This window comes from Nerophis ophidion, linkage group LG18 (assembly GCF_033978795.1).
Source record: "Nerophis ophidion isolate RoL-2023_Sa linkage group LG18, RoL_Noph_v1.0, whole genome shotgun sequence".
Taxonomy (NCBI): Eukaryota; Metazoa; Chordata; class Actinopteri; order Syngnathiformes; family Syngnathidae; genus Nerophis; species Nerophis ophidion.
The window spans coordinates 20,361,418-20,389,252 of NC_084628.1; the positions used below are offsets into that span (position 1 = coordinate 20,361,418).

A 27,835-nucleotide genomic window follows, 5' to 3' on the forward strand; every position below is an offset into this window, starting at 1 on the left:
TGTGCAGCTTTATGATAGAGCAGGTCTCTAACTTTCATCACTAAGAAAACTACTGTGACTAAAAGAGAGGTGAGGTATTCGTTTCACCAATATAACTGGCAACAATTGTGCTTTTATTGTGAAGGAGATCTCCTCTCAGTGAGGTTATTGTCTGTATGCTATGTTGTGTACAAACCCGGTTTCCATATGAGTTGGGAAATTGTGTTACTGTAGATGTAAATATGAATGGAATACAATGATTTGCAAATCATTTTCAACCCATATTCAGTTGAATATACTACAAATACAACATATTTGATGTTCAAACTGTTAATTTTTTTTTTGTGTGCAAATAATCATTAACTTTAGAATTTGATGCCTGCAACACATGACAATGAAGTTGGCAAAGATGGCAATAAATACCGATAAAGTTGAGGAATGGTATCAAACCCTTACTTGGAACATCGCCCAGGTGAACAGGAAAATTGGGAACAGGTGGGTGCCATGATTGGGTATAAAAGTAGATTCCATGAAATGCTCAGTCATCCACAAACAAGGATGGGGTGAGGGTCACCACTTTGTCAACAAATGCGTGAGCAAATTGTTGAACAGTTTAAGAAAAACCTTTCTCAGCCAGCTATTGCAAGGAATTTAGGGATTTCACCATTTACGGTCCCTAATATCATCAAAGGGTTCAGAGAATCTGGAGAACTCACTGCACGTAAGTAGCTAAGCCCGTGACCTTCGATCCCTCAGACTGTACTACATCAACAAGCGACATCAGTGTGTAAAGGATATTCCCACATGCGCTCAGGAACACTTCAGAAACCCACTGCCAGTAACTACAGTTGGTCGCTACATCTGTAAGTGCAAGTTGAAACTCTCCTATGCGAGGCGAAAACCGTTTATCAACAACACCCAGAAAAGTGTTCTGTTGTATGACGATTCCACATTTCAAATTGTTTTTGGAAACTGTGGACGTTGTGTCCTCCGGACCAAAGAGGAAAAGAATCATCCGGATTGTAATAGGCGAAAAGTTGAAAAGCCAGCATCTGTGATGGTATGGGGGTGCATTAGTGCCCAAGGCATGGGTAACTTACACATCTGTGAAGGTGCCGTTAATGCTGAAAGGTATATACAGGTTTTGGAGCAACATATGTTGCCATCCAAGCAACGTTACCATGGATGCTCCTGCTTATTTCAGCAGGACAATGCCAAGCCACGTGTTACAACAGCATGGCTTCATATTAAAATAGTGCGGGTACTAGACTGGCCTGCCTGTAGTCCAGACCTGTCTCCCATTGAAAATGTGTGGCGCATTATGAAGCCTAAAATACCACAACGGAGCCCCCGGACTGTTGAACAACTTAAGCTGTACATCTAGCAAGAATGGTAAAGAATTCCACCTGAGAAGCTTAAAAAAATGTGTCTCCTCAGTTCCCAAACGTTAACAGAGTGTTGTTAAAAGGAAAGGTGATGTAACACAGTGGTGAACATGCCATTTCCCAACTACTTTGGCACGTGTTACAGCCAGTAAATTCTAAGTTAATTATTATTTGCAAAAAAATAAATAAAGTTTATGAGTTCGAACATCAAATATCTGGTCTTTGTAGTGCATTCAATTAAATATGGGTTGAAAAGGATTTGCAAATCATTGTATTCTGTTTATATTTAAATCCAACACAATTTCCCAACTCATACGGAAACTGGATTTGTAATTTGTCATTAAATAAAAACATCACACTCAAACTCATAGCTCAGTAAATTGGAATAAATGACACTCGACTTATAGTTAAATCCACATACCTTACTTCACATTCCGAAAGGTGCAAACTGGATGTGTAATATCCTCATTGAATGACGACGTGTGCTCAGTAACGAAACAAACACGCCCACATAAATATTTTGGTTATTGAAATCATAGACAGCAGAAAACTTGTATTATAACTTTTACACACTTACTGTTGTGTTATTTTTATTTTCCTGTCTTCTCCTTGTTGCCTTTTGTGTTAGTTTCTCCTCTATCCATTCGTTCCAGCGAGGCACACCTGCAACTAATCGCTACCCGGCACTATATAAGGTCATCACAGTCAGCTGCTCCTTGCCGGTTATTGACACCTGTGCTCTCCATGTGCTCATGCCTGACTCGCATCCTCAAACTCGGTACGTGCTCTCTGTTTTTATCATCATTCCTTACCTAGTTCCTCAGTAATTGAGAGAAGTTTTTTGTTGGAACCATTTGCTGACCACCGAGAGTCCTCCTTCTGTTTTGTATCTCCGTGGTGTGCACTTCTGCTCCATCGCCTTTAGTTAATCCCTTTTTGTACTTATTAAAGACAATCTATTTTTGTGATTCAACCTTGCCGCCCGTCCCTGCATCCTGGGGTCAAGTTCTTGTTCATAACTCAACACTTACTGTACTTTAGTTATCTGCTATTTTCACTTTTACACACTTACTTTAGTTATCTGATAATTTAACTTTTACAGACTTACTTTAGTTATCGGCTTTTGTAACTTTTATAAACTTCCTTTAGTTATATGCCTATTTAACTTTTACACCCTTACTTTAGTTATCTACTATTGTAACTTTTATACACTTCCTTTAGTTATCTGCTAATTTAACTTTTACATAATTACTTTAGTAATCTGCTATTTTCACTTTTACACACTTACTTTAGTTATCTGCTATTTTCACTTCTACACACTTACACACTTTACCATAAATTGATTATTGTGGACCCCGATTTAAACAAGTTGAAAAACTTACTCGGGTGTTACCATTTAGTGGTCAATTGTACGGAATATGTACTGAACTGTGCAATCTACTAATAAAAGTTTAAATCAATCAATCAATCAATACTTTTAACTTTTACACGCTTACTTTAGTTATCTGCTATTTTCACTTTTATGCATTTACTTTAGTTATCTGCTATTGTTACTTTTATGGTAAATGGTAAATGTGAAACTTGTGTGGCATGGCGATGCCGGATTTTTTCCTCCAGGGAAACGTCGGGCAGGAACACAGCTTGATTAAGAAATAAGTATTAATTTAACTCAAAACAGGCTAAGAACAAAAACACTGGTGCTAACAGAAAGGCAAACAAATGGCGCTAGCATGAAAGCTAGGAATATGAATAGAAAAACTAAACTTGGCACGAAGGCACAAAAAGGGAAAACCAAATGATTAGCATGAAAGCTAGGAATTAAATAAAATGCAGCGCGAGAGCTAACGAGTAATAGAATGAGACGCAAGACATCAACTGTTGCATGAGAGCAAATTATCCGGCATCGCTATGCCACACAAGTTTCACAGTAGAGTCCGACCATGACTGAACAGAAAGGGCTGGCTTATATAAGGATGGTGATTAGTAAAACAGGTGTGCCGGAACCAAGAGTAGCAGGTGGAAATAATATGTAACCACGGTGACAGACTAAACAGGAAATAAGGATGTCAAACTACCGAAATGTGACATGAAAAATGGAACAAAACGACAATCTGGAACAATCTGAGCAGCGGATCGCAACAGTAAAAGGGTTATACTTGTACAGCGCTTTTCTACCTTCAAGGTACTCAAAGCGCTTTGACACTATTTCCACATTCACCCATTCACACACACATCCACACACTGATGGCGGTAGCTGCCATGCAAGGCGCTAACCACGACCCCTCAGGAGCAAGGGTGAAGTGTCTTGCTCACATCTGCGGTCCTCTCCAAGGTTTCTCATAGTCATTCATATTGACATTCCACTGGGTTGTGAGTTTTTCCTTGCCCTTATGTGGGCTCTGAAACGAGGATGTTGTTGTGGCTTGTGCAGCCCTTTGAGACAGTTGTGATTTAGGGCTACATACATAAACATTGATTGATCTTGTGGAGTTGGAATAATATCAATATTATTAATAACATATTTAGCACAATTCAGGTTGGCGGTGCACGTTGTATTGTGGTCTAAAATGATGGTCACATGACAATGCGTGTGCGCTTGTGCTGTGCAAGCGTGTTTATTCCCTATTGCCTTTTTCGTCTCTCTCTACCCTTTCGGTCTGGATCTCGCGGGGGAACTCGGCGAACAAACAGCACTTTGACAATAACACGCTGCTGCATCAATTATTTGGTGCACACACGCACACACACCTATACCTTCCATCGTGACACAGCTGAGTTGTCATGGAGACGGCGAGGGACACTTTGGAAAGAAGAGTGCCCTTTTAGGCCGTTTCACAGGCCCAATGTCTGCGGTGCTCTCATTAAGTAAATAGTTTCTGCAGCAAGCGGAGCAGCGCACTGTGCCAAATGTTTATTATAGTCTAATCAATATACAAAGCGCTTAAATTACTTCCCGGTTCATATTTAATTTAGCACACTGCACTTTAAGATATTGAATATTTTTAAAGTTAAAGTACCAATGATTGTCACACACATACTAGATGTGGCGAGATGTTTCTCTGCATTTGACCCATCACCCTTTATCACCTCCTGGTGAGGTGAGGGGAGCAGTGGGCAGCAGCGGTGCCGCGCCCGGGAATCAATTATGGTGATTTAACCCCCAATTCCAACCCTTAATGCTGAGTGCCACGCAGGGAGGAAATGGGTCCCATTTTTATAGTCTTTGGTATGATTCGGCCGGGATTTGAACTCACGACCTACCGATCTCAGGGCGGACACTCTAACCACTAGGCCACTTATTTGCTGTAATTTGTTATCTTTAAAGGGAAACTGCACTTTTATTTGGAATTGTGTGTCAAGATCCTTTGCGTAGATCATGTTTACTTTAGTTTAGTATTTTCTTAGTTGTTGATTTAGTTCTGTTTCAGCACCCTGGTTTGTTTCTTTCAGGGCGCCAGCCGGTTGTCCCACGGCGCCGCCATCTTCGTCAACCTCCAGCTTGCCTGCCGCAGAAGCGGCCCTCAGGCGCCCGCACACAGCTCCCTCGTTGGCCAAGAGTGTGGCCAATCCATGGATGTCCTTCACGCCAGCAGCAGCGACGACCAGGACTTGGGTGTAGGACTCATGGGCTGCTGAGGTTCTGGGACCACTCTCGTCCGCCTTCTTGTTGGCCAAAGATGTGGCCAATAGATGTACGCCCACCTCGCCAGCTCGTTCGACTGATCGCTGCCCTCTATCTCGTCCCAGATGGATTCGGGGACACTTGGCCTGGTGGCCCACCACCAAGTCTTACCTTGATGGAGGTTTTTAGACAGCTTTTAGGGCTTTTTTGGGGTGTTTTTTTCCGTAGGCTTTAAGGGCGGAATAATGTACTACTATTACCGTATTTTCTTGACAATACGACGCACCGGATCATAAGGCGCACGTCCGATGAATGGTCTATTTTTTATATTTTTTTCATACATTAGGCGCACCGAATTTTAGGGCGTATTGAAGGAGTCATATTTTTTTTAACATTGAAAACACTTCCTTGTGATCTACAAAACATGTAATGGTGGTTCTTTGCTCAAAATGTTACATTGATTATGTTTTACAGATCATCTTCAAGCCACTTTCTAACAGTCGCTTCCGGATGCGCCGTTTTGTGGGCGGTCTTATTTACGTGTCTCACCTTCGGCAGCGTCTATTCCCCGTCATCGTTGTTGTAGCGGTGTAGCGTGCAAGGACGGGAGCGGAAGAAGTGTCAAAAGATGGAGCTAACTCTCTTAATGACATTCAGACATTACTTAAATCAATAACAGAGCAACATATTCTCACCCGGAAACAACAACACCGAAAATGTCCACAGACTACAAAGGCAGATGCGTGCAATTTTTCAGGATTTATGCAGATCCCAAATACAGATCAGCAGGTACCGGAAAATAAGAAAAGTTGCTTTTGCATGATCTTGCATAACAAAATGCCAGATAATATGTCTTACCTTATACACACACCATAATAATACATGCGTGTTGAAGCACATCAAGTGGTGCGGCTTCATAGCTTACAAAAGCCGTACTAAACCTTTTTGAGCGCATATGTCTTATGTTTGACTGCCATCTACTGGTCACACTTATCATTACACCATGTGCCAAAAAAAATTGCTTCGAGGTCGGTAAGCAAAACTAGAATTATTCCGTACATTAAGCACACCGGGTTATAAGTTGCATTGTCAAGTTTTCAGAAAAAAAAACAATAATTTTAAGGGCGCTTTATAGTCCAGAAAATACGGTAGCTGCTTTGTTAGCCACCTCGTCCTTGCGATATTTGACAAATCAAAATCCATTAAAAAAATAAAAACATGTGTTTATGTCTTCCAAAAAGGGTTGTGAACAACGGACAAAAACTCCAAAAACAGTGCAGTTAATTGTTATTTTCCATCAGATCCATTTGATTGTGCTCCTTTCTTGCTTCCTTACTGCATTTTGAATTGTGAAACTCACGTGTATGATAACTAATCACGTTTGACCATATCGCTGTTCTTAGAGTTATTATTAATGTGTCTCAAAGCAGAATCATTTGAGCTATTCAGTTCATCTTTTCCATTGCATCTCAAATAGGAAGATTATAATTAATCACAAAGGATTTTTGTTGCATGTGACATGTTTGCGGGAAGAGCATTTGTAGATTTGACCAAGACAAGTGATCGGTGCCTTTTAAATACATAGCTCGGTTGGTAGAGCGGCCGTGCCAGCAACTTGAGGGTTGCAGGTTCGATTCCCGCTTCCGCCATCCTAGTCACTGCCGTTGTGACCTTGGGCAAGACACTTTACCCACCTGCTCCCAGTGCCACCCACACTGGTTTAAATGTAACTTAGATATTGGGTTTCACTATGTAAAGCGCTTTGAGTCACTAGAGAAAAGCGCTATATAAATATAATTCACTTCACATTAAAAAAAAAACAGCGTCTATTTGCACACACACACACACACACACACACACACACACACACGCACACACACACACACACACACACACACACACACACACACACACACCAACAACCCTAGTTCACTAATGGCCCCCCACAATGGTCATTTATCACACTTTGGCTGGCCTGCTCCAGGGCATAATGAGCCATTATTGTTACTTTTACCCACAATGCATTGGTCTGTCCCTTCAAGCCACTGGCCTCCTGCACACTGCCGCTTTTGAACACATGGGCTCTCCCCCACCGCGTGTGTCATTCTTTCAATCACGTCAATGCAGGATGGCTCGGCGATGTGCGACGGATCTGCGCGCGCGGCCCGTCATTGTGTGACTAGCATTGGGGTGAAAGCTCCATTTGTCTGGCTCTGGATTGGCAATCAGAAAAGCGAGCACCTCGTGCAGTTTGACACCGCTTTTTTTTGGCAACCTTCATCGCTGGGGTAGGGTTTGCTTCAAGGGGAACATTATCAAAATTTCTGAAGGGTTAAAACCAATAAAAAAATCAGTTCCCAGTGGTTTATTTTATTTTTGGAAGTTTTTCTCAAAATTTTACCCATCACGCAATATCTCGAAAAACGGCTTCAAAGTGCCTGATTTAACCATCGTTATATCCACCCGTCCATTATCCTGTGATGTCACTGCGTGAAGCCACCATAACAAACATGGCGGATAGTACAGAAAGGTATAGCGATAGTAGCTCGGATTCAGACTCGGATTTCAGCGCCGTAAGCGATTCAACAGATTATGCATGTATTGAAACGGATGGTTGGAGTGTGGAGGCAGGAACCGAAAACGAAATTAAAGAAGAAACAGAAGCTTTTGAGCCATATCACGGCAGACAGCGGCACGGGAGGAAGCGCGAACGAATTTGGCGATTGCCTTCTAACCAACGATTAGTATGTGTTTGTTTGGCATTAAATGTGGGTGGAGGGAAAGGCTAGATGCAAATATAGCTACAAATGAGGCATAATGATGCAATATGAACGTACAGCAAGCCTAAATAGCATGTTAGCATCAATTAGCTTGCAGTCATGCCGTGACCAAATATGTTTGATTAGCACACTCCACATAAGTCAATAACATCAACAAAACTCACATTTGTGATTTCGTTGACTTTATCGTTGGAAATGCATCTGCTTTGAGTGTCGCAGGATATCCACACATTCTTGCCATCTCTGTCGTAGAATGCTGTCGTCGGTACAGTGTGCGGAACAAACGAGGGACTTTCGCATCTTTTGACCACTGGTGCAACTTGAATCCGTCTCTGTTCGTGTTGTTACACCCTCTGACAACACACCGACGAGGCGTGATGTCTCCAAGGTATGGGAAAACAGTCGAAAAAACGGAAACTAACAGAGCTGATTTGACTTGGTGTGTGTAATGTGTTTGAGAAAATGGCGGGTCGCTTCACGATGTGACGTCATGGGTGAAAGGTCATTGCTCCGACAGGCGAACAATTGAAAGGCGTTTAAACCGCCAAATTCACCCTTTTAGAGTTCAGAAATTGGTTAAAGAAACACATGGTCTTTTTTCTGCAACATCAAGGTATATATTGATGCTTACAGGTCTGGTGATAATGTTCCCCTTTAAGGGGATGCGCTAGACGAAGCAGTGTGTTGATTGGTGGACACCTCACACATTATCTGACTTGTGATACTGCTCCTAAGAAAAGGTAGTCCATCCATCCGTTTGTTCCAGTTCCATTATGTCCTGGGTGTTCCCCGAGGCCTCCAACCAGTCACACGTACTCAGTAAGGAGCATTCAAACCACACGCCGGAGCGACCTCATCCGGCTTCTCTCAACTCCAAGCTTCTCACATCTTATCTCTAGGGGAAAGTCCCGCCACAATAAAAGGCGGTCCAAACTCACCAATCGTCTCTGAGGCTCCCTCTTCAACTCTGGTTCCACATAGAAGTTGTATTCTGCAGAGGGAAAGAACATCAAGACCTTTAGTTTTCACTCTTGTGTGCGTCTTTCCTTTCGTCTTTTCTCGCTGATGTTGCACAATTACAGTTTAACCGACGTTCTCAGCAAAAATCAGACTTTTTTCAAAGGAACAACTCTCAGGACATATTTAGATTTTTTTTTATAATATATACAGTCGCGATCAAAAGTTTACATACACTTATAAAGAACATAATGTCATGGCTGTCTTGAGTTTCTGATACTTTCTACATTTATTTTTATTTTTTTGTGATAGAGTGATTGGAGCACATACTTGTTGGTCACAAAAAACATTCATGAAGTTTGATTCGTTTATGAATTTATTGCGAGTCTACTGAAAATGTGACCAAATCTGCTGGGTCAAAAGTATACATACAGCAATGTTAATATTTGTTTAAATGTCTCTTGGCAAGTTTTACTGCAATAAGGCGCTTTTGGTAGCCATCCACAAGCTTGTGGCAAGCTTCTGGTTGAATGTTTGACCACTCCTCTTGACAAAATTGGTGAAGTTCAGCTAAATTTGTTGGTTTGTTGACCTGTTTCTTCAGCATTGTCCACACATTTAAATCAGGACTTTGGGAAGGCCATTCTAAACCCTTAATTCTAGCCTGATTTAGCCATTCCTTTACCACTTTTGACGTGTGTTTGTGGTCATTGTCCTGTTGGAACACCCAAGGTCACCCAGGACCCAACCTCCGGGCTGATGATTTTAGGTTGTCCTCCTTTTTCCTTTTCCCATTTACTATCTGTAAAGCACCAGTTCCATTGGCAGCAAAATAGGCCCAGAGTATAATAATATAATATAATAATACATTCCTCCAGAAGGTCTTATCTTTGTCCATGTGGTGTCGTTTTTTTTTCCTCTTTTTTTTTCATTCTAAATTTGTAAAATAAAGCAAGTACGAGTTGGCTAACAATGCCGCTCATGGGAGCACACCATTTTGCCCCTAAAGCCCTCTAAAAAAAACATCCAAAAATACACCATTTACATCCCGTGACCTAAAAAATTAACCAAGTATCTGCGATATTGTTGTAGTAAGCGCTAACACAGACAAACAATTTTTTAGTGACGCCATATTGACATGCTAAGCTGCTGCATCGCCTCTGAGTTCGTGAAAGCTCATTCTAGATAATTTCACCTGGATAGTAGCAAATTGTGACCATAAACTCAGAAGTTGGCCCACTTTGACATTAAATTTAAACACGGAAATGGAGAGAAAGACGCGAAAAAAACGCTTTCTTATTGTTGGAAACAGCCGAGTAAAAGGCAGCTATGTAAAGCACTCAGAGGTGAGTAGCAACGTGCTAAATTTACTCAGTTTACCTAAGTAAATCTTTAGATTAATTGTAATTGTCAGAGTAGTTTTAATGCAACACATGTTCTATTTTTACTTGAGTATTTTTGTGAATACACTACTTTCAGTCCGTTACTAGTGATGTGCAATACCACAGATTTTCCTTCCTGTCTGATACCAAGTAAAATCCAGGCTGGTATCTGCGATACCGATCGAGTATCGATACTTTGTGCAAATATGTGTCTGGTAACATTTTAAAAAGTACCGTATTTCCTTGAATTGCCGCAGGGCATATAGTATGCACCTGCTTTGAATTACTGCCGGGTCAAACTCGCTTCCCAGAATAATTAGCGCATGCTTAGTATTAGCGCATGCTTAGTATTACCGCCTGGTCAAACTCGTGACGTCACGAGTAACACTTCCCCTGTCATCATTTTCAAAATGGAGGAGGCTGATTTCAATACCGGTTATTTGAAATCGCATAAAGGATAGAAGATTAAGAGTTATTCAGTAGGATTTAAGGTCCAAGCTTACATCACACATAACATTTTTACTGCATACCTTTGGTAAGTGCCGGAGTGAGATGAGGTTTTAAATTAATTAGCGCCCTGGCGGCAATTCAAGGAAATACGGTAGTCTATTTTAAGTGTTGCTGCTTTTGGGGAATCATCCTAAATCATATAAAATGACAGGGTGAAAGAAATTATGGTGTTATTCATCTTGTTTATGTGTCTCCAAATACCCTACAATAAAATATACACGTGAAGACTGCGTGGGTGAGGCTGGGGGACAAGGGGATGGGGGTGTGGGTTGTGGCAAAGACGTCCATGAATTAGTTGTGCAATCATCCGGAAAGAAACCACAACAACATATGGAGAGTGTAAGAGTGTTGCAATATCCACACGAGAACAAGCAGAAGAGGAATGAAGACTCTTCTGGTTAAAGTGTTGGCACATGTGAAGCGTGTTTGTCAAGCAGTTTTGGCTTTTATAAGGAACTCACTGCGGATGCAGGCGGGGAAATTGCTCTGTCAAGGTGGTGCCCTCTATTAGAGGTGGATGGAGCTTATAAGCACTAATGTAAAAATGTATTTTTAACTTGAGAGAGATGCGCTTGAGTACACATGAGTAGTTGTAAACAGTGCCCAAAACATGAAATGTAACCACACCAACAAAAACACCTCGTTTGGGTGCAAAATGAATGCAGACTCAGCCACCTGCAACAAGTGCATGAAAGTGACAGTAACATGGTCAGCAATGTGACGTCCTGACAGAAGCCCACTCGGTCATTGTCAACATGAAAATGCCAACAATGGTGCTAAGATCCAACAGCGCGCACACCTTGTGCCGTAGCGCTGGTCACAACCAAGCACGTCTCCATGATGTACCAGTCAAGGTACTCCATCTTTTTGTATCGCTGAAATAATGATGACAACTTGATGTGGATTTTATTTTTTGCTGTTGAATTTTATACTTATGGTTATACTTTTATTTATAATATTGAAGTTTTTAAATTACTAGTCCATTGAAATTCCTTGTCAGCAAAATTCCTTAAAAATAAAAAGGCATTTTTTATACATATAAAATGATAGATAAACAGAAAGTAGAGGTGGGAGGAATAATCCATTTTTAGATGCATTGCAATTCGGACGATAATAAAACCGATTAGTAAACGTCAACAATCAATAATCGTTGTATTTATTGTAAATAAAGTCATGCAAACAGTTCTAAAATTTGGCTTACTGCAGCGAGCCACCTCACTGAGATTATAGGGCACTAAAGTGCCAGTTTTGCACATATTTCCATGAATTTAATAAATGTGATGGGAATCTCTGATTACAAATGCACTGTTTTTAAAAGTTGCAAGTGATAAACGCGTATTTAGTGAAACAAGAATAAATGTAAAACCGCGTCAAAATGCATAAATTAAAGCGGCATCGATAATGGATTTTTAACCGAATCATAGCTCCTGAATGGTAATCTCAATGGAATCGTGAGGTGGCCAAAAATTCGCACCTCTAATGGATGGATGGATGGATAGATAGATAAATAGATACATAGATGGATGGATAGATAGATAGATAGATAGATAGATAGATAGATAGATAGATAGATAGATAGATAGATAGATAGATAGATAGATAGATAGATAGATAGATAGATAGATAGATAGATAGATAGATAGATAGATAGATAGATAGATAGATGGATAGATGTGTATGTTTTCCAGTTTTTAAGGAAAAACTGCAAAGAGTGTCAAAAAATAAAATTGATTTCCAAATGTATTGCGACTCTTATTTGTAACGATTCTTAACCCAGTAAAAAAAAATATTTATTTATACCAGACCTGGGCAAATTAAGGCCAGGGGGCCACATGCGACCTGCTGAGCTTTTCAATCTGGCCCGCCGGACATTCCCAAATAATATTTTGAGATCTTTAAGATGGAAAGTGTAGCTGACATTATGATGTGCAGTCATGTGTTCAAATGACCGTAAGTCTTGAACTATACAAAGTATTTCAATGGTTGGAATCTGCTCTTTGGGATGATATACTAGTTACTATGGCCATCTAATTAGTTACTCTGGTCATCTAATTAGTTACTATGGTCATCTAATTAGTTACTATGGTCATCTAATTAGTTACTATGGTCATCTACGTCACAGCAGCTCAGACGAGGCACCAAGCAGTGTGGGTGGGGAGCGTTTCCACAGACGCGGTAGGAGATTATCAAAATGTTTTAGATATATCAGATTATAGGTGGGTTTATTTTGTACCCTTCGTGATCATATTTCACTGTTTGTTGCGTTTTCGTTGCGTTTCTCTTGATTTTAAAATATGTCGATCGAACGGGCGCATGACATACATATTTTGTCAATATTCAGTGTTTTATCCTTCATAGAAAAATGTAACATTCCATTATGTTTTTTATGGCGGTCTGCCATAAGGTTTTTAGCATTCAATCAGACATTATTGTGATGTTTTGTATTAGTGTTCCTAAAAATAGATATACCGGCCCCCGTACACATTTGTTTATCTAAATGTGGCTCCCGAGTCAAAATAATTGCCCAAGCCTGATTTATAAACATCTGCGATCCCCTCCAAGGTTTCTCATTGTATCCCATTGGGTTGAGTTTTTTCTTGCCCTGATGTGGGATCTGAGCCGAGGATATCGTTGTCGCTTGTGCAGCCCTTTGAGACACTTGTGATTAAGGGCTATATAAATAAACTTTGATTGATTGATTGATTGATTGATTGATTGATTGATTGATAAAAAAGTGAGGATCGTGAATGATAGGCAACATTCCAAAAAAACTATAGTTCCCTTTTAAGTACTAGTTGGGGTACCGACTTGGCACCGGTATTGGTTCAAATGTCATCGATAGCATCCCAAGGCGAGCAACTGTGGCGTCCTGACACTCTCATTTAGACAACCCGCCTGACAGGTGACGACACCCTACGCTCCCAGCGAACGTAAATGTAGCGTTGATGCGCTAGGGGCTGGTCTGCGGCCACTTAACATTTTCTCTCCACGTCATCTTCTATTTCTTCACTCCTCTGTCACAGACTGACGTAAAGGTCACGGGTAAATGTCAAATCCTGCGTTGCCGGGCGATTAATGTGGAGGCGCGAGATATATATATATATATATATATATATATATATATATATATTTTTTTTTTTTTTTAATTAAATCAACATAAAAAACACACAATATAGACTTATCCAAAAAAACTCCCTCCTCATTCACACTCATTCAAACAAAAGAGTTGTTTCTTTCTGTTATTAATATTCTGGTTCCTACATTATATATCAATACTGTCTGCAAGGGATACAGTCCGTAAGCACACATGACTGGTCCACTAATAGTATTAACCTTTAACAGTTCATTTTACTCATTTTTTCTAATTACTAGTTTCTATGTAACTGTTTTTACATTGTTTTACTTTCTTTTTTATTCAAGAAAATGTTTTGGATTTTTTTATCTTATTTTATAAATATTTTTTAAAAAGGACCTTATTTTCACCAGACCTGGTTGTCAATGAAATTAGATTGTTTAAAGCAGGGGCCTGAGACACACACACAATTGGCCCGAGAAGTTATTTTGCGGCCCCCACTTTAATATGAAAGTTTAACGTTAGTGCGGCTTGACAGCGTTGTGTTATTTGGGTCTAAAATGGCTTTCAACGTTCTGGGTTGCCTACCCCTGCGTTAGTGGAAAAGCGGCAAATGAGTGAAAGCGACAGAGACGTTGCCATGGAGACGAAAGTTTTCTTACGTGCCTGGCTACAGTCACACTGCGACACCTGTCCGTCAGTAATAACAGTCCCCGATAACCTGGACTAATTCAAACCGTTATTTGTTTTCTTTATTGTTTAATTTGCATTGCCTCACACGATGAACATTAAATATATTTCTATATGACGCCAGATAACACTACGGGAGCCGTCACTTTTTAGCGCCCAAATATCCCGGTACTTTCCCGGCTATTATCCGCCGACTGTCGTGTTGCTGTAGGGAGGGAAAGCAGAACGACACACATTGCGTAAATAACATTATTCTCCGCGCGTCGGCTAAATACAAATATATTCCACAACCCCAAACATGTCTTTTTCAAAGCCTGCAGTGAAGAGAAGGGTTAGTGATGAGCAAAGATAATTCCAGGAAAAGTGGGAGATGCGATATTTCTTTGTTGAGTCGAGCGGCACCTCGATGTGTCTTATTTGCACAGAGAAAGTACAAATAAGTGCACAAGGAATACAAATTGAGACGTCACTATACAAATAGACATGCTGAGGAGTATGCAAAATATTTTTTAAGAATTTTTTTTCTTGCGGCCCAGCCTCACCCTCTGCATCCAGTGCCCCCCAGGTAAATTGAGTTTGAGACCCTAGCTGGTTTCAAGGGTTCTGAAAACCAGGTCAGGTCAGGCTCAGCAACACACACCTTCATTTATGTCCACTCAAAATTTGGGAATTTCAACAACAGATAACATATAATCTGTAAACAAAATTACATTTTCTAAATAAGTATTTGTTCACTGCTCGCTATACATATCCTACGAAGTCAGACCTACACTGTTACAATGCCCATTTCTCAGATGATGCAATTGTTGATGAATGAAGTGCTAATATCAACCAAACTTAACCACCCCACCCCCACACACATCCCACCCCCTGTATTGTAAATAATCTAAATAATTCAATGTATATACTCTGATGATTAACTTGTGTGATGACTGTATTATGCTGATAGTATATATTTGTACCATGAATTGATTAACGTGGACCCCGACTTAAACAAGCTGAAAAACAATGAAAGTTAATTCCAGTTAAGAAGTCTTTTAGGCAGTGAGCTGTACAGAAACATGTGAGGAACAATAACAGTGTCGCGACATCGCTATGGTGACAAATTGACAGATATGAATTGACATGAATTGATTAACGTGGATCCCGACTTAAACAAGTCAAAAAACTTATTCGGGTGTTACCATTTAGTGGTCAATTGTACGGAATATGTACTGTACTTTGCAATCTACTAATAAAAGTTTCAATTATACAAAATACAGTCCAGACTATGTCCAGGTCGGGCTCAGCAACACACACCTGCATTTATGTACACTCAAATTAGGAAACACAAAAACAGATTGCATATAATCTGTAACAAAATTACATTTTCAAAATAAGCATTTGAGGACTTCCCATCTTTTTTTTATGTTGTTTTGGCAACGTTATCGGTTTCAATCATATCACTTTCTAAAGTTAAAAAAAATACTGAATAAATGTTTTAAAGAGAGTAATAGTAAGTGAATATCTGTTTTTGGCCTAAAAAATAAACCTTATACCGAGTACAATAATTAAATTGACTAAATCATGACTGTCAATGAACTCTCCTAAAATAACATAAACCACATCAAGCTTCATAAACAAACCAATCCTTAAAGACATTTTTTTCAACTTCCACCCAAAACGAAGACACGATATGACAATACCAAAACAAATGCACGGTGGATTCAGACTCCTTACAACAAAATCGGCAATCATCCGACTCTGTCACATTCCATAGTTTTAACATTTTTCCCGTGGGTAGGAAGTTATAATTAATTTTAATTTGAAAATGACGATTTTGCGCATCGATAGTAGTTTTGTACATTAATTTGAATATGGCATCCCACGGCAACGGGCAGTCAAAAAAGTCTTCGCATTTTCTATAATTGTTATGCATGGTATAGGGTCCCTGGTTCAATCCCCACCTAGTACCAACCTCGTCACGCCCGTTGTGTCCTGAGCAAGACACTTCACCCTTGCTCCTGATGGGTGCTGGTTAGCGCCTTGCATGGCAGCTCCCTCCATCAGTGTGTGAATGTGTGTGTGAATGGGTAAATGTGGAAGTAGTGTCAAAGCGCTTTGAGTACCTTAAAGGTAGAAAAGCGCTATACAAGTACAACCCATTTATCATTTATCATTATGTTGCGTTACAGTGCCGATGTTCTCCCAAAATGTGTTTGTCATTCTTGTTTGGTGTGGGTTTACAGTGTGGCGCGTATTAGTAACAGTGTTAAAGTTGTTTATATTACAACCCTTAGTGTAACCTGTATGGCTGTTGACTAAGTATGCGTTGCAGTCGCTTCCGTGTGTCAACAGAGGCAGAACACAAAATGACCAATCGACACGCAGATCGCGTGATGTAAATGCGGGCGCGACGACATGTTGTAGAAGAGGATAAAGACATTAGCATCACTGCACACCCTCAGTATTGTAGTCCAGGTGAAAATTGGAGAATGTTATCACAGGGTGATTTCTGAGAGAGGCACTAAAATCCGGAAACCTCTCGGAATAGTCGTTGGGGTCGGCAATTTAGCAGCTGAGCCACATCAGAGTGATCAAAGAGCCACGGGTTGCCGACCCCTGCTGTAGAAACATTTGATTAAACTTCCAATATCCAGGCCCACGTGTATGATCTTCAATTGCAATATTCAATCCTATACAGTTATGATCAGAACGCAATTTATCATCGAATGATATTGCAGTCACTTTGTTTAGCAATGAAAATTATACAAAAAAATACTCAATACGACTTGCCTGGTTTTGTCTTCTCCATGTATACCGTACTAGCCTAGGATTTTTGAATCTCCAGATATCAGTTAAATCAAATGCATCCTTAACATTTTGAATCTTTTGCAGAGATTGAGGATGATAATCCATTGAAAAATTCCATTTTTGGTCCAGAACTTTATCCAAGGCAACATCAAAGTCCCCCACAGCAATAATTTCCCCTTGTTGTTCTTGCAACATGTCACTTTTTTCTTCAAAAAAGGAAGGTTAATCAACATTTGAACCATACAGATTCAAAACACACATCTTTTGACCCTGAATAATCATATTTAATACTAACCAGCATCCTTGTGAGTCTTTTTCCATAGTTAAAATGAAAATTAAAATTTTTTCATAACACCTTTTGTATTTTTGTGACCGTGCGAAAAGAAAATCGGACCATCCCATTCTTTTCTCCATTTTTCGTCATCTAAATTTGTTGAATGTGTTTCTTGAAGACAAAAATATATATATCTTGTTTTTTTTCCTTCCGCCACATAAATATAAGTTTTCTTTTTCTGTTGTCTGCAAGACCGTTGCAATTATAACTAATTATTCCAACTTCATTATTGTTTCTATAAACCATATGACCTGAGTAAATTAATTATATAGTTTATTGCTTCTCTTAATACCATAAGTTTAATAAAAATGAAAATCTTGTAACTAAAAACTGCAGCATCACCTGCTATTTCCGAGGGAACCAATATCCCCTCGAATAAACCCACAGACACACCATTCTGTCGGCGATCTCTCAAAACAAGTATGATTGTCCTCCTTTTGGTGGGATTGCCTTCAGGAGAACGCCTGTGCGTGAAATAATTTAAAGTGGAGATAGACTGGTGCACAGACAGCCACCACACAGTCCTTGGCAAAGAGAAGGCCAGGGTCCAATGGCATGGAGACCAAGACTATTGGGCTCCCACCTTTGCTGCAGCCTTCTTCCGCCTTTGTGACCGTTGTGGAGCTTCTATGCATTGAGGTCTTTTTCGACGAGGGAGACGCGCAGACTCCAACGTCCCTTATTCGCTGTGGGGAGCAGTATCCGGTGGCAGGGGAAACCCAGGACGACTGGCAACTCCTCATAGCTGCAGGAGTCTGCCGGAGCTCCGCTCTGTCGGACGACCGCCTATGGTGTGCTTACCAGCACTTGCTTTTCTCTCAGGGTGTGCTCTCCTAGCCTTTTGTCTTCCCAGACTAACCCAAAAGGCAGCGGGGCAGGGATTGGGTGATGCCAGGGCGTGTCCACAAAGTGGGCCTGCTCATCAAGCATCTGGGGACCACTGCAGCTCCAAGATCCCCTGCCACGTGGGCCTTGGGCCGCGGGGCCCTAGTTACCGTGTGTGGCCACACCCCATTCACACCACAGCACACAAGACAAACAAACATGTACACCCTAAAAGAAATTATTCGCTGACCATTTCCCAACATATAACTACATTGCCCAGTCCCAGAATAAATTAAAAAGCTTCAAAACATTTTTGATTGATTGAAACTTTTATTAGTAGATTGCACAGTTCAGTACACATTCCGTACAATTGACCACTAAATGGTAACACCCGAGTAAGTTTTTCAACTTGTTTAAGTCGGGGTCCACGTTAATCAATTCATGTCAATTCATATCTGTCAATTCGTCACCATGGCGATGTCGCGACACTGTTATTATTCCTCACATGCTTCTGTACAGCTCACTGTTAACGTATACTCTCTTGACAATAAGACGAGCTTGTTGTCCTTTCTGGCTAAAAGACTTCTTAACTGGAATTAACTTTCATTGTTTATCCTCCACATCGATTGGTTATTGGCTGGTCATGAAGAATGTAGTACCTTTCAGTCTTCTGGAGAGAGCAAGCACTCCGTCTTTGCATTTGGAGTTAGTAAACTTTACAACCATAGGTCTCGGTCTAGAATCCTCCTTGGGTTTGCCAATCCTGTGCGCTCGTTCCATTCGGATCCTCTTGACTTCTTCCTCCGAGATGCCGAGTTGCTCAAGCAGAAAGGCTCTGACGAGGTTCTCCACGATGCTATAAGTTTCTCCTACATCTTCGCTAGTCCCCATGAATTGATTTACGTGGACCCCGACTTTAACAAGTTGAAATACTTATTCGGGTGTTACCATTTAGTTGTCAATTGTACGGAATATGTACTGAACTGTGCAATCTATTAATAAAAGTATCAATCAATCAATCAATCAATGATCAGCAGGTTGTCCAGCATGCTCCTGCAGCAGAGTTCCAACAAGTCCGCCTTTAATTTCTCGTTCTCCGTTGTCGGTCTAGCAATTATTTTGGCCCGAGGGCCACATTTAGAAAAAGAAAAGTGTTTGGGGGCCGGTATATCTATTTTTAGGAACACTAATACAAAACCTCACGCTAATATTTGATTGAATGCTAAAAACGTTATGACAGACCGCCTTAAAAAACTTAATGTAATGTTACATTTTTCTATGAACGATAAAACACGGAATATTGACAAAATATGAATGTCACACCCCCTTTTGATCGACATATTTTACAATCAAGTGAAACGCAACAAAAATGCAACAAACAGTGACATATGAACGCAAAGGGTACAAAATGAACCCACCTACAATCTGATATTGTTACGTTTTGGACGCATAGCGATGCGCGGATGTGTGGTACTTTAGATGCCAAAAGACTGGAGCAAGAAGGAGTGAAGGTAGGAGCATGTTTTAATTATAAAATACAACAAAACACTTGACAAAGAGAAAAGAAAAGGTGTGCCACCGTACGGAAAGCTAAATGCTAATCGTTAGCAGGGGTAGAGTTCAAAGTCCAAGTCATAGCGCGAGTCGAGCGCGCAAAGCTAAGCTAAAACTTAGCAGAGTACATACAAGGAGGAGACAAACGTAACTGTCGCATAGAGCAAACGAACCAACCAGACTGAACTAAGGTAACAGGTGGGCTTAAATACAGAGACATAATTACAAACCGGTGTGTGACAGGAGCCGTGCAGGAGGAGCAAATTAAGTACCCATGGTAACAACATAAACTAGGAAGTGCTCAACTCAGGGGAACGGAAGAGTCCAAACAGGATCAAAACACTAAAAGGGATACTACAAAAAGGACTCAAATGGACTAGACGTGTGATCCGGGAGCCGGATCACAATAGATATATCTGATATATCACTCAGCTTTAGAACTTTGTTGTCAAAATCTCCTACCGCTTCTGTAGAAACGCTTCCCACCTACACTGCTTGGTGGCTCGTCTGAACTGCTGTGACGTAGATTACCATCGTAACAAATTAGATGACCATAGTAACTAATTATATTACCATAGTAGTAACTGGTATATCATCCAAAAGCGCCGATTCCATCCATTGAGATACTTTGTACAGTTGAAGACTTACAGTCATTAGAAAACATCACTGCACATCGTAATGGCAGCTACACTTTACATCTTAAAGATCTCCCAAAAAATATTTGGGAATGTCCGGCTGGCCAGATTAAAAAGCTTAACGGGCCGCATGTGGCCCCCGGGTCCCAATTTGCCCAGGTCTGTTCTAGTAGTTTTGAGTTTCAGGCTTGTTACTAGACTTTTAGCGTTGCCTGTTCCTTTTTTACCTCCACCATTTCAGTGTGATTATACTCGACTGATTTTTTTAGTTCTGAAACGTCAGTTTTTAGTTCATTCAAAATGTCCAGTTTTCCAAGTTTTTCAACCATAGCTTGCAACATTTTTCGATCATTCGGATTAAAGGTTGCATTTTCGTCCGATTCCCTCGAGTACAATTGATCACGGACGCGTTTAGATTCCTTTGATCTGCGTTGTGGCACGGTTGCCGGGGAAGAATGGGCCACTCGAAGTTCGAGGCACCTTATCTTCAGCCAAATCACCCTTGTGCGTAGTATATGTCTCAATAATTGCAGAGAGGGGGATAAATATAGCGAAAACGACTTCAAATCTTGTGTCACTTGCGCGTTTATGCTATTTATAACATTACATACCAGGACTTGTGTAGAGACGGTCTCAGATCACGTTGCTCACGGCGGCCATGTTTCAATGAATCAAAGGTCACCTTTGATAATATCTTCTGCTCTAAATTGACACTGATTGATGGATTTGTTGGACGGGAGAAGCGAAATACTCCTTTCTTTTCAGGCACTTTCATAAAAAGCATAAGATCATAAATATGAGTAGGCTGCTGAACCTTCAACTCAAATGTGTACTTCCAAACCTACTCCAAGCAGAGCCATAAATCAGAACAATTGCGTTGAAGAAACTCAGTGTGAAACAAAGTGATGCTTTCAAATGACTAATCTGACGGTCGTTAACTAGAATGTCATCGTTTGACTGTGATAAGTAGCAGCCGTTAAGAAGCTTTCATTTAACAACTTCAATGTTGGACTCCTCAGTGACACACGCACAAGGTCGGAGAGACGTGTCGAAAGTAAAGGCAATTATTGTACTGCATCATACCGAGAGATGTTCCCAATATTTCTGTCAGCTCGATGAGGTCACCAAAGATTGTAAAGAAGGCGGGCAGATTTATCAACACACTTCCTGTATTAGTGAACCTTTGTGGTCAGATGGAGCAAACACGTCATTCTATAAAGCAGGGGTGTCAAACATACGGCTCGGTCCGCCAACAGGTTCAATCCGGCCCGCGACCCGCAAGATCAGTTTGCCAAGTATAAAAATAAGGTGCATTCTGGGAGACAACAATATTGTACATACAAATACACTTGCACACAATTATTCATTCATATATATATATATATATATATATATATATACATATATACATGTATGTATGTATGTGGTAGCATAGGTACATAGGTACCTATGCTACCACATACATACACAAATACAGTATATACCTACACACTCATGGTGCATCTACACGCATATTCACTCTACCACCCATACATATACATATACTGTATACAAGCATATATGCATACATACAGTCAAGCATATAATCACGTTTCATCAAACATATATTCACTTTGTTCACCTAGGGCAGGGGTCCCCAAACTACGGCCCAGCGTTCGCAGGAAGTCCCAAGTTAATTTATTATTATATTTTTTTTAAATCTGTCTTTTCTAATCCATTTTCTACCGCTTGTTGCTTGTTACTATCAGAGTCTCCTAGCCGCTCAGGCAAATCACATTATCTAAAAATTGCTTTTTACAATCGATGACGTGATATCTTATACCGTATATTACCAAATAGTAGCCCTGGCGTTTATTTCACAAAATCGAATTTGAAGACAGGCGTTTAAAAGAAGAAGGCGGTTATTTGAACAAAGCTTTTATTTTTTTTGCACCAGCCTGCACCAAGCCATTATTTGGTTACAATGGTTACTGTCCAGTTGTTCTCCTCCCGAGGGTTAAGTTGTTTCGACGCAGGAATTGATTAAGCCAGCCACTCGTTGCACCAAACACCACCCCGGGGTCTCTCGTGTCACTCGCGGTGGCATACAACTCCTTGGCCTTAATGCGGATCATTTTGCGGGACACAGTGGTTTAGTCCACGAACGTGATGTATCCACTGACACAAATTAGCATCAAGCTCGTCGCTCACTTTCTTCCTACCTCCACCATATAAGTGAGCCCGTTTTCCATCGATTGCTGACTGAGATAGTAGTTCTCCCTTTTTTTGTTTCCATTCTCGTACACGTTTTGGGTCAACGTTAAACTGCCTGGCCGCTGCCAAACCAGAATTCTGCTCCGCATGCTTCACAACCAGCTAGCTTGAACTTTAAGTCAAACTTTCTGTTCTTCTTCCCCCTTAAAGTATTCCCGTCCATCAGTTGTGGTGTACCGGAATCCTGTTCATTAAACTCACTGCTACTGTTTCTTGCCATGTTGAAACGTTTCCTCGTGGGTTTGTTGTTGTTGTTGAGTGTGTGTTACGCTATATGCGGTGATCCATTGCAGAGCGTTGATTACCCAGAATCCTGACGTAACGTAAGCCATCACGGCACAGATTTAGTTAAGCCTTTGATTGTCATGTAAATCTCTGGACTCCACTTGTCTGCTGTTACCGTAATTACCAGAATTGCTGCACCTTTGCTTTTCATTTTAGCTTATAAATTGGGCTTAAAAAATCAATATGATTTGAATAAAAATTATGCAAATAACTGCCCCTGGGCGGCTATTTGGACATACGCGGTTATTAGTAAGAGCTGGTTAATTCACAAAATGGGGTGGGACCCCGGGCGGCTATTAGGACATGGGCGGTTATTCGCCCAAGGGCGTTTATTTTGTAATATATATATATATATATATATATATATATATATATACATATATATATATATATATATATATATATATATATATATATATATATATATACATACATATATATATATATATACATACATATATATATATATATATATATATATACATACATATATATATATATATATATATACATACATATATATATATATATATATATATATATATATATACATACATATATATATATATACATACATATATATATATACATACATACATACACACACACACATATATATATATATATATATATATATATATATATATATATATGTAAACAGCCCGGCGCCCAGCCAAATTATTTTAACCCAATGCAGCCCCCGGGTCAAAAAGTTTGAGGACCCCTGCCCTAGGGCCTATGCGTCAAAGTCAAGGCCCCCGGGATGATATTTGATTAGTATTGGAACCGGCCCGCAGGCCACAGCCGCCTGCTGCTGTTTTGCACGCACCAATACTTAGTGTTGGCGCTAGGAATCAAAATGGGTTCCCAGGGACCCCATCAAGTCATAAAAATGGGGTCCCACAGCACAATTTTGGGGTCCCACTTTTTTGTAACCGATTTGAAAACAAATGACAAATGTATGCCTTTTCCTGTTATATCTCACGTTATATATAGTGTTTTGGAACAAGGTTGTCATTAACGTTACTAAATTAATTTAAATAAAATAATAGATAAGAAAACTTTTTTTATGCAAATGTGAATATATTCAGTTATAAACATTCAATCACCTTCTTCTTCTAAACTTTACCGCTGCTGGTATTTTTTTCTATATTTTTATTGTAATATTTTCAGAATGTGTTTGTTCTATTTTTGGCATAAGTAAGACTAATAAAACAATCTGAAGGTGTCTTTATTTTTTTGTTTTAATGCCATGATCTTAATAGTCCGGCTCTCGTGTGCAGATATTTTCCTCCATGCGGCCCCTGAGCTCAAATGAGTGTGACACTCCTGCCCTAGGGGAAACTGGGTAACACACGGCACACTGACAAAGTTTAACCTATTATTGCTATTACCATCTACAAGGTTAATACAGTTTGCTTCTCTTTTTTCCCCTCCATATACCTGCTTTCTTTTGTAGTTGAAGTTATCATTACATATATGTGTTGTTGCATTTGAAACAATTGTATTGTTGATAATAGTGGTAATTTTTGGTATTATTCATTATCAATAGTGTTATTCCTATTGTTATTTGTATTGCTTCATTTGTAGTGTAATAATGTTCATTGTCATTTCTATGTTATTAATATTTACTTCACTCTTTGCGATCACTTTTGTGTCTATTGTTGTTATTGTTGTGTTTGTTGTTGTTGTTGTTGTTGTTGTCTCTGTCTTATTCCCCTCTTGTCCCTGCAATTTCCCGACCTGTTTTCCTTTTTTTCTCTTTCTACCCCATCCAACAGGTTTAATTCGGCCCACAGCACGCAAGATCAGTTTGCTAAGTATAAAAATAAGCTGCATTTTTTTAATGAATGAAACTGCTGTTCGAAATGTGTCCACTGGATGTCGCAATAGCAATTCAAGTGTAACCCACGTCACACAATGCAGTGTTTAAAGAGGACGTGTCAGCTGACTTTAACCCCCCTCTGGATTGGAGGCCGGTACGCCAATCAGCACAGGTGCAAACAATCAGCTGCTTCTGTTTTGGCTGGCGGAAGATGGCGGCAGTATCAACGCACAATACCTTCTTTTATTGTAAATTATCCACTCAACAGATAACATAACGAAATGGTAAGATGCAAAGACTTAAGTCAACATGACCATCATCTTTATTAGTCAAAGTTCCATGTCATGGTTGAATGAATGATGCGCATCCTGAACTCCATTGTAAAAATTTACGTCTCTACATTTGTTGTGTTTGTTCTATTTTATTTTATCATTAAATGTATTATGTTAACATTGGTTAAGTTTGTAGTTATGTTACCAAGATTTCAGTTATGGTGTCATTTTGATATTTGTTTTGTTTATATCACAAATGTAATATTTCAATGATGTGTGAATTCAATTGAATGTGTTGTGGCAGTTGCAGATTTTAACAATGCCGTAGTTTGAGGAAACACTCGATTACTTTTCCAAACGTTTTTATTAGAGAACTGCCAACGTGAGAACCCTAAACAGAAAGTGCTTAATGTTTAATGGCTTTGTAAACACACTGAGACCAAGTTTAAATTAATTGTGTTGTTCATGGTTTTTTTCTGAAACTGCACCAAATTTTCCTTCCGAATTTTCAACTTACTTCAAGTTTTTTGCCAACAGGATAATTTGGAATATGTAAATTTTCAGACAGTGCTTGTTCTTCTTGGCCAAAGTAAGACGAAGAAAACAATCTGACGTTGTCTTTGTTTCTAAGTTATTATGCCATGAGTTTACCACTCCGGCCCGTGTGGGAATAGATTTTCCGATATGCGGCCCCTGAGCTGAAATGAGTTTGACCCCCCTGCTATAATCCATTCCTTATGTAATTACTGACTTATGTAGTTACTGACGGAGCTCCTCCCCAACTGACGTCAACAACAATTAATGCGTCCCTTGGGACTGCTATTGAACGGACCTTGGAAACAATCAACACTTAATCACGTCAAGCCACTTGCGTTTGTAAATGCATGTGATGCATAAAAAGTTATAATTAAAGACCGGGGTGTCCAAACTGCCCCCCAGGGATTTTTTATTATTACAAAGATATGTTATGATGTTTAACACATTGTTTGTTAATAACTTCCACAACACAAAGCTAACACAGGTTGAACCCCTAGTAAAGTCCCCGGGCCTGACTGTGTAACCCCATCCACTCTGAAACTCCTATAATACCTTGAGTCATGTGCCACATTGCCTTAAATCCTCCGACATCATTCGTGTCCCCAGGAAGTCACGGATCAGTCTGTAGACGTCTGTAGTCAGGAAGTCCTTTGAATGCCTGGTCCGACTCCACCTCAAAACCATCACCCCTCCTGGACCCGCTGCAGTTTGCTTCCAGAGACAACAGATCTGTAGACAACGCAGTAAACCTGGCCCTCTTGGTTCTCCAGCATTTCGAAACCTAAGAACCTATGCCAGGATACTGTTCGTGGACTTGAGCTTTGCATCTTTACAACTCTTCCACAAGACGAACTCCCCCTGCTGAATGTCCCAGATTACATATGCGGGTGGATCACTGACTTCCTGACACCTGAAGCAGCATTTGTACAAGGCTATGTACTTACCCCTCTGCTCTTCCCCCTGTACACAAACTGCTGCACCTCCAGTCACAAGTCCGTAAAACTGATTAAGTTTGACACAACCCTCATTGGGCTCCTCTCAGACAACGATGAGTCCACCTACAGATTGAAGGTGGACCGAACAACCTGAAACTAGAAAAAAGTGGAGATCATCCCCCGCTACAAGAACTATTTTTTTCCCTCTGCAATCAGGCTCGAAAACACAATCTGATCCATCACTTTCACCTACTGCTCACAGTCCACTTCGCTCGTGTGTACGGTGCATCTGGAAAGTATTTATAGTGTTTCACTTTTTCCACATTTTGCTTTGTTACAGCCTCATTACAAAACGGAATAAATTCATTTTTGTCCTTACACGTTTTTTTTTTCGAAATTGCCCAATTTTTTTTTTTTTTTAAAGAAATTATTTGTGCGTATGTATTCGCAGCCTTTGCTCAATACTTTGTTGATGCACCTTTGGCAGCAATTACAGCCTCAAGTCTTTTCAAGACAATGCCACAAGCTTGGCAAACCTATCTTTGGCACTTTCTCTCATTCCTCATGGCAGTAGCTCTAAAACTCCATCAGGTTGGATGGGAAGCCTTGGTTTTCATCCATGATGTCTCTGTTCATTGCTGCATTCATCTTTCACTCTATCCTAAGTCGTCTCCGGGATCCTGCCACTGAAAACGACCCCCACAGCATGATGCTGCCACCATCATTCTTCACTGTAGGGATGTTATTGGCCAGGATTCCTCCAAACATGAAGCCTGGCATTCAGGCTGAAGAGTTTAATCTATGTCTCATCAGACCAGAGAATTTTGTTATTCATGGTCTGAGAGTCTTTCAGGTGCATTTTGGCAAACTTATTACAAAGAAATTGCTTCCATCTGTCCCCATACAGGCCTGATTGGTGGTTTGTTGCAGAGATGTTTGTCCTTCTGGAAGGTTCTCCTCTCACCACAGAGGAAAGCTGTAGCTCTGACAGAGTGACCATGGGGTTATTGGTCACCTCCCTGACCAGACGAAGATGAATTCAGCAATGTGCAGAGACATCCTGGATGAAAACCAACGCCAGACGGAGCTGGAGAGGAGAACTTTCGATAGTTCAAGACTTGCGGTAATTTAAAAACAGCACTGCACATCTTACAGAGTTTCAAAAAGGTCTAAAAAGATTATTTGGAATTGTCCAGTGGGTCATATTTT

The 27,835-nt window shown here is 40.2% G+C and overlaps 1 protein-coding gene across 3 annotated transcripts in view; it reads right to left on the bottom strand.

The window, feature by feature from the left end:
- Positions 1–27,835, bottom strand: part of slc8a2b (solute carrier family 8 member 2b) — a 235,872-nt gene that overhangs the window by 78,111 nt on the left and 129,926 nt on the right. For all 3 annotated transcript variants that reach the window (XM_061877530.1, XM_061877531.1, XM_061877532.1), the window contains one exon: positions 8,705–8,757. The gene's annotated coding sequence lies outside the window, so the exon portion shown is untranslated. The remainder of the gene's footprint in view (positions 1–8,704; positions 8,758–27,835) is intronic.